The sequence below is a fragment of the Pyrgilauda ruficollis genome, unplaced genomic scaffold, assembly GCF_017590135.1.
Source record: "Pyrgilauda ruficollis isolate IOZ18807 unplaced genomic scaffold, ASM1759013v1 scaffold54, whole genome shotgun sequence".
Lineage (NCBI taxonomy): Eukaryota > Metazoa > Chordata > Aves > Passeriformes > Passeridae > Pyrgilauda > Pyrgilauda ruficollis.
Genome location: NW_024527044.1, coordinates 3,952,898 through 3,965,673, shown reverse-complemented (window position 1 = coordinate 3,965,673; position 12,776 = coordinate 3,952,898). Strand labels below are relative to the sequence as shown.

Sequence of the window (12,776 nt, the reverse complement as noted above, 5' to 3'; positions counted from 1 at the left end):
CATGGTTCAATTCTCTTGCATCTGTTATGTGAAATAAAAGTGCAGCGACGGCTGTAAAAAACAATAAAAAATGTTTCTATAAATATATTACCAACCCAAGAAGGGTCAAGAATCTCCATCCTTTACTGGAAACAGAGGAGAACATAATGACAAGGAATGAGGAAAAGGCAGAGCTACTTGCAAGGAAGTTGTAGCAACCTGGGGATGAGTCTCTTCTCCCAGGTAACAAGTGATAGGACAGGAGGAAATGGCTTCAAGTTGCACCAGTGGAGGTTTAGATTGAATATTAGGAAAATTATTAGAAAAATTGTCTTAACTGAAAGGGTTGTCAAGCACTGGAAGAAGCTGTCCAGGGCAGTTAGTGTGGCAGATGGTGGAGTTTCCATCCCTGGAGATATTTAGAAGATGTGATGTGGCTTTGAGGGACATGGTTTAGTGGTGGACTTGGCAGTGCTGGGTTAGTGGTTGGATTTAATGATCTGAAAGGTCTTTTCCAACCTTAATGATGCTGTGATTCTAAAATATGTAAGAGGATACACATTTCACAAAAGTCAAACTGCCTTAAAATCCTAAGAAAATAATATGCTGCACTTCAAAACTCTTCCCCAGAGGAGAGGTTATAAAAACAATAGTTGAAAGACGTATGATCATTTTGACTAATGCACTACCAGAAGATGCTCCCATGCTCATCTGATGGGTGCAGGAAAAGAATGGAAAATAACATAGTTGGGTTCAGACCAGGTCAGGTGGTCTTTCCAAAGATTCCTCCTGTCTCTTTTCTCAAGAAGCACATACCCAAGAGATTCTGTATGCAAACAGCTACTCAGAAGGGAGCATGATACAATAATAAAAACCAACAGACACATTTAGAATAGTATTAAAAATTAAAATCCCACTGTGAAATCCAGTAGTTGCTTGTTATGTATGTTATGTATGTGTCCAACTCACTGCAACACAATGCTTCCCTGAAACTTGAGGAAGATTTTAAGAGGTAAATAAGTGAATGTTCTCCATACACCACACACATTAAAAAGGGGTAATTAGACCTATCATCATGGGCTTCTCTGCAGCACATCAATCATGGGCAAAATCACAGAACATCCATGACAGGGCTCAACAAATAAATAATTACTATACATTAACAAAAATGTGTAATGGAAAAGGAGTCATATTAATTAATCCAGTCCCAGATTTTGATGAGCCTACAAACAATCTTGATAAAAGTAATAGTGTTGAGGCAATGGGCTTTTGAAGAGCACCAAATTTGAATTCTTGAGAAATATACTTGGCTGGTTTAAAATAAACATAGTACAGTGTAGATTAATTGGAGATCAGGTGATAGCTTTCCAAATTAAATAATAAATGGCAAATGTTCACTCAGCAAGTGAACTTTCAGCCCCCTATAGATGTTATCTTACCAGTTGCTATTTAATGTTTTTATTGCTGACAGAGAAGAAAAGGTTAGACTATTATTTAGTAAGTTTGTGGAATTTTGGGAAGCAGCATGGAATACAGAGCACAAAAAGCAAACCAATCCAGAGACAAATTCAGTAAACTGCACACAAGCAAAGAGTACGAATTTCAGTAAAGTCCTGAATGTAAGATTAAAGAGTGGAGAACTTGCTTCTTGAGCGTGAGAAAGGAGGCCAGAAGCAAACTGGAAAAAGCCTAGAAAGTGATAGAACCTAAGTGGTGTAACACAGATGTCTTCAGCAGCATAATGCATGTACTAGAGATGTAATACCAAGTAGAAGAAGCAAAGAAATTATATAACAACCCAACCTGGCATTGGTGCAACTGCTGCTGGTATTCAGAGCCTGTTCTAAAGGCTGCAGGTACTGAGGAACTAAAAATAATTGAGGGGAAAGACACAAGAATTAATAAAGAATTGGGAAACCTCATTCTGAAGAAAGACATGAGAAGATTTACTTATTTAGTTTTACAAAGAAAAGGCTGAGAGGTTTCTTAATCACAGACTGTAAATATTCAAAGAGAGAGCTGGAATTAGCTAATGAAGTTTCTTCAACCTTAAAAGATCTCATAGTGGACAGTAGGTAGAAATTAAATCTAGACATTCAGAACAGATAGAAATCTGGTTTCTTTGACAATTTGGCAAGGGTTGTGGGATACTTACAGTCACTGGGAATCTTCAAACCAACTTTTTAAATTTTCTCCGTGAACTCCAGTTCAAAGACCAATTAATTTAGGGAGGTCTTATGGCCTCTTGGCCTCAGTAATTTATCTGTTAAGTGACAGAGCTTCAAATGCTTCTGTGGGAGGTTATTTTACTACCTAATAAATGTCATCTTTAGGAATAGTTTCATGGGATTCTGCATTTGTCTTTAATGCACCACTAATAGACTACACTGAGTAACTGATTCCCTTGTTTTCTCTTCTCATCAAAGCACAATTAAAATAATGATCTTTCAGCAGATAATAACACCTTTTCTAATACTTGCAAAGAATAATCAGAGAATTAATCAAGCAATTAATTCTTAGTCCTTAGTCATTCCTCCCACTCAAGACCCAAACCAATGTTCACTTAAGCACAGGAATATGTGAAGAATGTTTCCTTCAGCCAAGCACTGGAGAAGAAGAGGAAAATTTGGCATTTGTGACCCTAAGATTGTGGTATCTGTACCCAAACCAGAAGACTATGCAGAGAAAGTGGAGATTCTTGCAGGGGCTGAAATAAATGTGCTCCTGTGGTTAACACTCACTCCTTCTCTCCATCTTTACTTGCTTTTTGGCTGTTGCTCATGCTTTAATTTCCTTCATAATCTCAATCCTGCTACTCAGTGTCTAAACACTGTGTTTCCTTAAAACCACAAAAAAAAAATCATAAAATCGTAGAATACTTTGGGTGGAAAGATACTCTAAAGATCCTCTCATTCCAATCCCCTGCCATGGACATCTTTCACTAGACCAGGTTGCTCCAGACCCATCCAGCCTGGCCTTGAACACTTCCAGAGATGGGGCATCCACAGCTTCTCTGAAGAACCTGTTCCAGTTCCTCACCACCCTCACAATAAAAAATTGTTTTTCTAATATCTGACCTAAAAAGCAGCAGCTAAGGGGGCACCTGGAGTTGAACCGGGGACCTCTTGATCTGCAGTCAAATGCTCTACCACTGAGCTATACCCCCATCTGACCAACCCTGCTCTGTAAATGAAATCCATTAGGACATTCCCTGCCCCAGGGAGTTCACAGCATGGAATATGAACCAGCCTTGCAGAACTGGTCCAGCACAGACAACCTCACTGCTGCATTTTTTCCTGAGCCTTGTAGAAGACACATATAGGGGTGTAGGACTTCTGGGATAGCCCAGCAATGTCTTATGAACAAATAAAAACTGAACATTACAGCTAGTGCTGGACAGTGCCAGCCAATGAATTGCAAAATTATGGGAAAATTGCTCTGCATTCCCTTATCTCCTTCTATGCACTTCTTTCCAGATATAACAGGAACAGGGTTACCTGTCCAGCTTCTTTGACCAGATGTGCACAGCAAGGCCAGCTGCATTGTCCATCCCTTGTCTCAGCCAGCACCATGCCCTTGTCCCCTCAAGCAGGGTAGCTGAACAGCCACAATCAGAGGTAACAGTGGCCTGGTGACTCCAGGGACTGAATCCCCATCTCAGAGCAATGGTGATAATTCCCAAAGGACAGCCCTGAAGTTCAGCTTTCACTGAGTAATTCCCAGGCTTCTGGAAACAGGCTGGAGAACAGTAAATTTAGTAAGGAAAAAGAGATCCTACAGGTCCCTATTACCTCACCAGCCCTCTGTCTGAAATACTTATTAGTATCATGATTCTTGCTGGAATCACAATACGTGTTCAAACACCAGGACAGTGAAACAGCATGTCCATGGGGTCAGCCAGAAAGCTCTGGTTTGGAGAATCCAATGCAGGCAAAGTCGGACAAACATTAGATAAATGAATGGAAGAGGCTGAACCCTAATGGAAACTAAGAGAATTTGTTTGCTCTAAATGGTGGACCACATGGACTCAGATTTCTGTAGAAAGCACCTACAGACAGGTACATTCACTGGGACATTGGGTAAGGTCCGCAGACTGAACTTTTTGGCACCATTTTCTGTGATTTTGATTCATCCAAAGTCCACCACATCAAAAGTTATTAGTATGAGTACTTTGGAAAGCATGATCTCTCCCAAGATGAGCACCATCCCACAATGAGCTACCATAGCCAACCCTCCTTCCAAACCATTAATAAGGATCTTAAACAAAAACAGTCTAACATTGTTCCCTTCTGTTCCCCTGAGGTATCTTCCACCAAGTCTTGGCATTTATTCATTACTATGTGTTTCTGGTGCCTCCAGCCTGTTTTCAGTCTACTTTATAATCTTCATCTCCAGTCAATTTAAATTAAATTTTCAGCTCAGTCTTTATGAAACAATACTTTAATTGCCTCAGTACATGAATAGACATCTTATTTACACAGGTTAAATGACCATATTATTTTCATCTATTTGGCCTGCAGTTGGATCAAGCTAAGTGATTAAGTTTTGTCTGGATTTCCTTCCTACACATCTTTGTGTGTGTCATCCATGTTCCTTTTCAATGGTGAAGTCAACACGTGTAGAGGGGCAGCATATTTCCTACATGCCGCTAAAGGAATCAAACTAAAGTGTGCTCTGAGTCACACAGAAAATTCAATAAACTCTTCTTCACCAGGGATGAGGTTTGCTTAAACTGCTTACAGATTTACTTTGTTTAGTCTTTTTTCCAGTATTCCATGACAACAAAATTCATGCCCTCCTTTTTCCATCATTTACATTCCATTTTGGCAACTCTCTTGAGGGTTAGCTAACATACATAGGGCTCCATGTGAATGCATGGCACAGCAAATTCTTCTTCCTTCCTTATTTAGACTCCTTCACTAGACATGGAAGCCAAATTTATTGGATGGTTACTAACTCTTTTAATGACTGCTGCTCACTTGTAAAGATCAATACAACATATTTTCCTCTGTCCTCTGGTTCTCATTTGATTTTTCTGGTTTTCAGAGACAACTTTGTGAGCCAGTTCCTTGACTAATTGCATGACAAACACAGCAGGCAGATTTGGTTTCCCAAGTTTCAGTTCTACAATTTCCTGTTTCCCATATCCCTAAAAATTTGCTCCATTCCTGATGTATTCAGTTAATGTTAGTGTCAGGAGACAGCACAGAGATTCAGTAAATCCAACAGTACTGACTTCAAGTTCTCATTCTGTGGGGCCTCCTAATGCTGTTAGACAGTTTGCGGTCTAAAATGGGATGAAAGGAGACAAGGCGAGGTAGATATGTCACTTCCACTCACGGCACTCTGTGGATGTTCCCCAACTTGGTGAAAGTCAGCTAACCCACAAGAAGTGCAGTAAGGTATATTGGCATGTGAAAAAGTTTCTGTCTGTAGTGTCTACAGACACCCTTTCACAGATCAGAACTCCTTTTCCACCATGGATACGGGGTCACCCCAGTACAAGAACAGGATTCTGTATCAGCTTCATGTCTGAAATCTTTATTTCTTTGTGTTATTCTACTAAACATAAATACAAATTTTCATCACCAGTCATGAAATAGCTGTTTCAACAGAGTTCTGCAAGTTTGAAGACATACACACCCCAAAAAACAACCAAACATCTGAGCAGCAAAATGATGTAAATTGGAGAAAATGAAGTGTCCTCTACATGGGCCCTACCCTTTCAAAGCACAAACATTTCCAAACTCTAATGCAGAGAGAAGCTTGTTCCAGCTGCTGTGTGACTCAGACTGGCACAAGTAACTGGCCAGGGCAGTTCTGGGACAGCAAAGTAGGGAGAAAATAAAGGTCAAATACTGCCTTGGTTCAGAAGATGTGAAACTTTCAAGTAACTGAACACCAGACTATTGAACATCCTTGGCTCCCTACTATGTCCCACCAGTTCCAGCATTCTGCTGCACACACAGGCCAGTGAAGCACAAGCAGCAGCCTACATCAAATACAACAGCCAGGACTGCGTCTATAATGCTTCCATCTGAAGTGTCTAATACTTCCACCTCATCACTTACTCGGGTTCTGAAGAGAGATGTGAGCAAAGCTGAAGACACGGTGAAGATCTTCAAAATGGCCAGTTCTTTAGGGAGCTTCAGGCCGGGGCTGTGGGTCCTAAGGAAGGATCTCAGGGAGACACAGTTGTGGAGTACAGCAATAATTGTTTGATGAGATGAGAAAAGCAAAACAAAAAAGATCAAAATGGACTAAATAAGTCTCTTGGTATCAGCATTTGTGACTCGCTTGCTATCAGCACTGTGACATTGCATTACTTTCTCCTGTTGTCTTGCCTAAGAACTATTGAAATGAGAAGCAGCACATCTCAGACAATTTGCTGAAATCACTTCAAGTCTCTGAGTGATGTTAATGATTAGTGACCAAGGGTGGAGTGCAGTGAGGTGAATGGCAGATGAATGGCAGATAAGAGCATCCACCTTCATGGAGAACTTTTATCTGAGCACTTCCATGGATTCTGAATATATCTCATCACATCCTGGTCTTTACCTTACTTACCTTCATCACTCTTCTGCAAAGTATCCTCATATTTTATTTTTTAAATGCAGAGATGAAGAAATGAGTTAGTAATTGACCTGTTTAAGGTCACTCAGGCCTGTCCAGGCTTCCAGGACTGGTTCAGACAGAGACCTCAATTGCACTTTTGGAACTGCAGACAAATCTTATGGGTGGTTGGTCCTTAAGGATGTGCTTGGAGCTCTGCTGCTCCCTCCCCTCATGACACCAGCTCTGCAAAACCTGTCATGAGCTGGCAGAACAGTTAAGGGCACAAGTACCAGTGTCAGACCTTGGGAAGGTGCTTCATGTTTGGTGCATGCGCTCTAGGAGCTGCCAGATTTAAAGAGACTCAAGATTTTTGCAGAAGTATCCACAGAGACAGCCTGTCTCCACATGTCTATCAATAATGCTCAGGTGTCAACACTTCCAGGCTTGGATCTGAAGATGCCCTCACCTGCTATAGGTTTGCTAATGGCCATTATGTGGTTCATAAATGGGGAAAGTCAGGCACAAAACAATAAAACAATTCTTCTGCAGTAACTCAGATCAGAGCTGGAATATTAAAAAAAAAAAAAAAAAAAAAAATTGAAATCCTGGCTCAAGTATCCTGTATTATCTACAAAGTGATTGAACTGCTCCTCTCAGAGTTTTCTCTTTCATTCCTTTTCCATCACTCCCACTTCTCTCCCATTGCCAACCGCGTCTCTAATTGCCAGTTTCCCTCCTGTAGTCTTTTCCCCCATTCTTACCCCAGCAATGATCCCTTCCTCCCAGTTCTGCTTTTGTGCTGTGGGTCTTTCCAAACACCATTGCATCAGACCATCTCCCTGGGACCAGAGTCACCTCTCCGGAGGGGAACGTGCAGCTGTTGGTGGCTGGACAGCAGCCAGAGGGCCCCCACTCCCCTCAGCTAGGCTGCAGGAGGATGCTGAGTGATGGTGTCAGCAAAGAGCAGTAAGAGGCCTTGGCTGCCTGTTCAACACCTGAAAGCAGCCCCTACTCACTGGAAAATGGATCTGAAGGAGGAAAGTTCCTCTCCCAGCCTCAACCAAATGATATTTCATCCAGCGTGAAGGAGATGTTGACAGAAGGGTCTGTGAAATCACATATGAGAGACTTTTGGCTGGTAGAGGTATGCCTCCACCAGTCACCTCCACTCCAGCAAGAGGCAGGTCACTGTCAGAGGCTCCTGCTTGCCCACAGCCAGAGGTGAATGCACAGTGTTCCAGTCTGCTCATAAAAAGAGCTGTCAGGGAGGGCACAGGCAGGACAGCCAGCTCCTCTGTGTTATGTGTAAGGAGTCAGGGTTAGAAGCAGCTTTAATTAGGGCATTGCTGATTTGATTTGAGAACACAGGGGTTTGAAAGTGTATGGGTTTCATGTTAAGTTCTTTTTGAACTCAGGAGGAAGGGTTGGACTTGCTGTTTGTGGGCATCTCACTGGATCTACTCCTTGGGTCTGTCAATCCATGGTGTCCTCCTCCAGTGCCTCTCTCCCAGGATATACTTCATTAGTTCAACCCAACTACACACAATTTGCTCTCAGAACACACAATGGCCAAATAAAGGGACTAGTATGGCATGCAGCCACAGAAAAGGGGTTTGAGCAGAGCACAGGTACTCTCCAAGCCTGCCTTCCCAAGCAGTGTGTCTCCAAGTGATGAAATGCAATGCTATCAAATATCATGACAGAAAGCACAAATATATAAAACATGAGGGTGCCTCTTAAAAATAAATGTTGCTCCATGATCTTTTTCCCAGGAGAAGGAAGTTTCCAGAGTGCTGGCTCTCTGCGTGTGGTATCACATTTTGCATGGCCTGTTCCCTATAAGCTCTCGACATATGCTACGAATCTGCCTCTGCACTACAAGTATTCTAAATCAGATGCTTATGCCTTCTTCTGATCTTTTGCAGTCACACGTACATACATTGGATTTTGCCACAGGCTATCCATCATTCCTCCCTTTCCAGCATCTGAAACGCATGACTTGCAATTTGGTTTTATGTGTGTTTTACTGCAGTTTCCATATAATCACACAGGAAACTTTAATTCTCACCTTATGAGCCCAAGTCTGCAGTTCTAATCCTTGTCTCTCACAAGTGTCATGACTGAATGTCTGATTTCCGACAGTCTGTATTTCCCACAAATGAAGGAAAAATCAAATTCAATTGCAATCAAAGCCTTACTTCTCACAATAATTTTTCACCTTCTCTCCCAAAGTAACATCTAAAGCCCTTGGGCATTGTCACCCTCTGCCTCTGAGTTTGCTCATTTCAATTGTGGGCTAAGCACAGTGGTGCTGCACGAGGTGGACGTTTTCCATCACCACAGGACAGACAGCTCTGCTAAGGCACCCGTCACCCTCTAATGACCCAGATTTCCTGCAGGCATCCAGGGGAAGCTGCCTCATTCACTGTAGACCTGTCATGTCTTAAGACTGTGACTTGCCCCTCATTCCTCCCTCTCCTTCCTTTCTACTCATTCACCAGGAATTCACCATGCCCATCCCCTTCCCCATCCCAGACTGGAAGTGGCAGCCACAGCTGTCTGGCATCATCCATCTTCCAGCTGCCTCTTTCAAAGGCCATAAAAAGGAAAAGGGGCTGCAGGTCAACCCAGCCCCCAGCTTACCCCAACCCCTTACCAGCTGTACAAACCCTTCTGCCTCAAGGGCTGACATAATTTGGCACAGCACTCACCAGAGCAGTGCTGTCTGCACAAATGCATGTACAATACCTCACCAAGGGATCCTGATCCCAGAAGGGCTCACCCACCACCCTGTGACATCATGCTGCATGTGCCTCATCCCCTGCAGTGACACATTTCTGTTTACGGTCAGGGAATGTCACTCTTCCAGGAGGACATATCCCAGGCAGAGGGAGATTTCTAGCACAAATATGTCCTTGTTGGTTGGGTGAAAGAAGATGGAGGATTTTTTAGCTCTCTGGAAAGGGGCTAAGTGGGAAGGGTTGACAGAGAAGTGGTCTGGTAAGATGCCTGCCCTGTGCATGAAGCAGATGGCACAGACACATCAGAGAAGCCCTATAAACAACCAGTTAAGCTTCAGTCACAAGCCTTTTCATCTGCTTCAAATATAGGCTCTACCACCTTCCAGCTGGGGCTGGAAAACATCAGGTCTGCTCTGCCTGCAGGGCTTTGTGAGTTTGTATGTTCTGAACTCCTGCCAGGAGTAACTTTGGTGCTGGAGGGATCAATGTTGGGCCCTGTGCAATGCATCCATAATGCAGTGACTTATGCATGGAGGAGGGAAGCTGGGGAAATTCCCTCCCACTATAAACTATTTCTTGGCTCTTTGCATTAGTTGTCAGCCCTTGGGAGTATACTTTCCTCTATTCCCATTTTTCTGTGGTCTGCATTATCATTTGCTAAATATTAGTGTGTGCTATTTATCATGAGGTCCACAGCCCTTGTCCACTCCAGGGAGTTTACAACTAAGTCACAGCAATAAATTTTCTGATATTCTATGGGCTTTACAGCGCTAAGAGGCACACAGCTGAAATCATTATCTCAGAGCCTTCATCCCCTAATCTCACAGTGAAACACTCATCACCAAAGGCAGGGAGGATGCACATGCACACAGGTTGTTTATACTCACAGCAGATTCAGACTCAGGCTCCAAGTCTGCTTACTAATAATGATGATTACTGCAGCTCCTCTGGTTTTATAACATGTTTGAAAGGCTCAGGGAAACCACATTATCTGTAACTCTCTTTCAACAGCATATTTGGTTCACAGGATCTGCTGGGCTAGCAAAGGAAAGGGTGTGTTTGTGGACTGGGAATCTGTTATAATAATATCATGGTGACCAAAATGAGGACCATGGTCTACAATTACTGCTATGTTTATTGCAGAACAGAGTCACCCGAGACCTGACTCAAAACCTGTTGACTCCACTGAAAGTACTTTGCAGCAGGTCCTAGGAGCCACTTGGACAAGACATCCTCTCTTACTGACTTTTTCTGTCCACTGTGTTTAGGGAGTTTGGACTTTCTCCCTGCTGTTATCTAAGAAGGGATTCAAACTTTGACTGGAAATGTTACTTCAATATCTCCATACTTCTGATCCCAAAGCCCCTTTCAGAGTCATTCTTGTTAATGACTAGAAATGTTCCAGCTTCTCTTGGCAATAGGATCTGATCCCAAGAACCTTCAAAGAAAACCAGAGTTCAGACTCAACTGGTAATATTTAATAAAGATTTGGAGGGGTAATTAAAGAAATAAATTAAATGCTACTAGAAGGTACATGTCCAAAAGAAACACTGGTCTGAGGAGTCTGTATTTTTCAAAGTTATCAAATTCGCCCAGTTTGGTTTCCACTGCCAGTCGAAATAATGATGGATGTTGTCCAATTGCTTTTCCTTCCACTTAGGCTGAGAAATCATGGACAAGGTCATTAGTGTGAGAGAAGAGGCATCTCCTGCTCTGAATGTCTCAGACAGAGGTGCATGGAACACCTGCTGCTTTCTCAGAGAGGGAGAACAGCAAAAGGAGAAGAGGAAACTTGAGCAGCCAAGTGGCCGTGTCCTGTGGACAGAAGGAACAACTGGCATTAGCTTGTTTTGCTTTGCCAACCTTATGGCAACAAAAATGAGAGAAAGAACTGGAAAAAAATATTTGAGAACACCCCAAAACCAAAAAATGGGGCAGCATCCCCTGCCGTGGCAGGGCACAGCCCTCACCTCTGTTCCTCTCTTGCTCTCTCACTATGATGGGAGCCAAGTTCAGGGTTCACTGGCCATTCCCTGGCCAATGCCAGACTCACTGTCCAGCTCACAGGGCCCAGACAGTCTCAATATTTCCCCCATATTTTTTTGCAGCCCCATAGCCCTTTCTGACAGTGAAGCTGTGTTGATCAGTAGCAGGGATGCTTTTTAGCATGCCAGGCTCATGAATGCCATAGCCTGTTATCCCAGAAAGACTGAAGAATAAACAAAGAGGGACAGGAAGAAAAAAGATCAATAAAACTCCTTGATCTGAGCTCAAATACAGGAGATAGATATAGATACAGATATAGATATAGATAGATATAGATATAGATATAGATATAGATATAGATTAATAAACTAAAGGGCTCAAGCACTGGCTTGGAATTGCACACAGCTTGTAACTTATAAAATTTCCAGAGATATTTTGGTCCATTCTCTGTCCTGGCATGGCTCAGGAGACAGCACAGCCAGGGAATTTTCACTGCAGTTTGGGTATGGAGATTTCCTCTATTCAGATGTGAGCCATGCCTTGCCACTTGCCCTTTGGGCCAGAGAACATTTTTATTGTACAACTGTAACCCATGGGGACTCTCTCCAAAACACAGTTAAATCTCCAGTCTGGCTGCCCAGGATCAGTATCAGGGATGCCTGGCAGGTCATAGCTGCCTCCTTGATGTATTCAGACTCATTCCCTGCCCACTCTGCTGCTTGGGAGACACCAAGTGCATAGGAGATGCTGGGAGCTGCAAGCTGTGGGACTCACCCTGGCACAAGGATTTCCCACCAGTAGGCACCAAACCAGCACCAGTAACTCCCAGGACACCTCCATGGGACAGGGACAGTGGAGTGGCCAAGCATGGCATGCTGTAAGACTGGCTGATGGTGCCAGTGGGTTTGGAGCCAGCTGGAAAAGGCTCTAATTAGGCTGTGTTGGCTTTTGCCAAGATCAGGGCTGGGTAGTTCCTGGTATAGCCTCACAAACCACTGGACCTAGTTGAAGCTGCATGCACTGAATGCTCTGCTTAGAATGGAGAGTTTTCTTGTGTTCCTGGAGGTGTTCACTTCACTGCAGGGGCTTGGTCCCTTCTTCAAGTGACACAGGTTGTCCAAGCAAGCAGCTCCTTGCAGGCATGGCTGCAGCATGTCCTTCACACCAGGCAGAACATCCCCTGCAGAGCTGGGCAAACAGGATGGCTGGGCAGTCAGGAAGCAGGAGGGTTTGGAGGTGCTCATGGACCTGCTGGTGTCACCCCAGATGATTCCATGAGGACAAACATCACACAGAGCTGGTGAAACTGGATCTGCAGGAGCATTCTGCCTGATACAGTGCATAAACACCACCAGGAGTTTTGACTATGGGACAAATTGTTATTCTTGTGCTGGTTCAAGGCATTTCTGGTGGAGAATTGTCATGTTTTCAATGTTACAAACTCTAGCCCTAACAGCAAACTCCTGCTTCTGCGTTGGATAAGCTTCCACTGAAACAAAAGATTGGGAAAAATTT

General features: G+C 43.3%; 1 protein-coding gene and 1 non-coding gene across 3 annotated transcripts in view; both read right to left on the bottom strand.

The window, feature by feature from the left end:
• The window catches only part of EVA1A (eva-1 homolog A, regulator of programmed cell death), a 203,374-nt gene that overhangs the window by 76,342 nt on the left and 114,256 nt on the right, over positions 1-12,776 (bottom strand). The window lies entirely within an intron of this gene.
• TRNAC-GCA lies at positions 3,074-3,145 on the bottom strand. The gene has a single exon. It is a non-coding gene; the product is annotated as a tRNA-Cys (tRNA).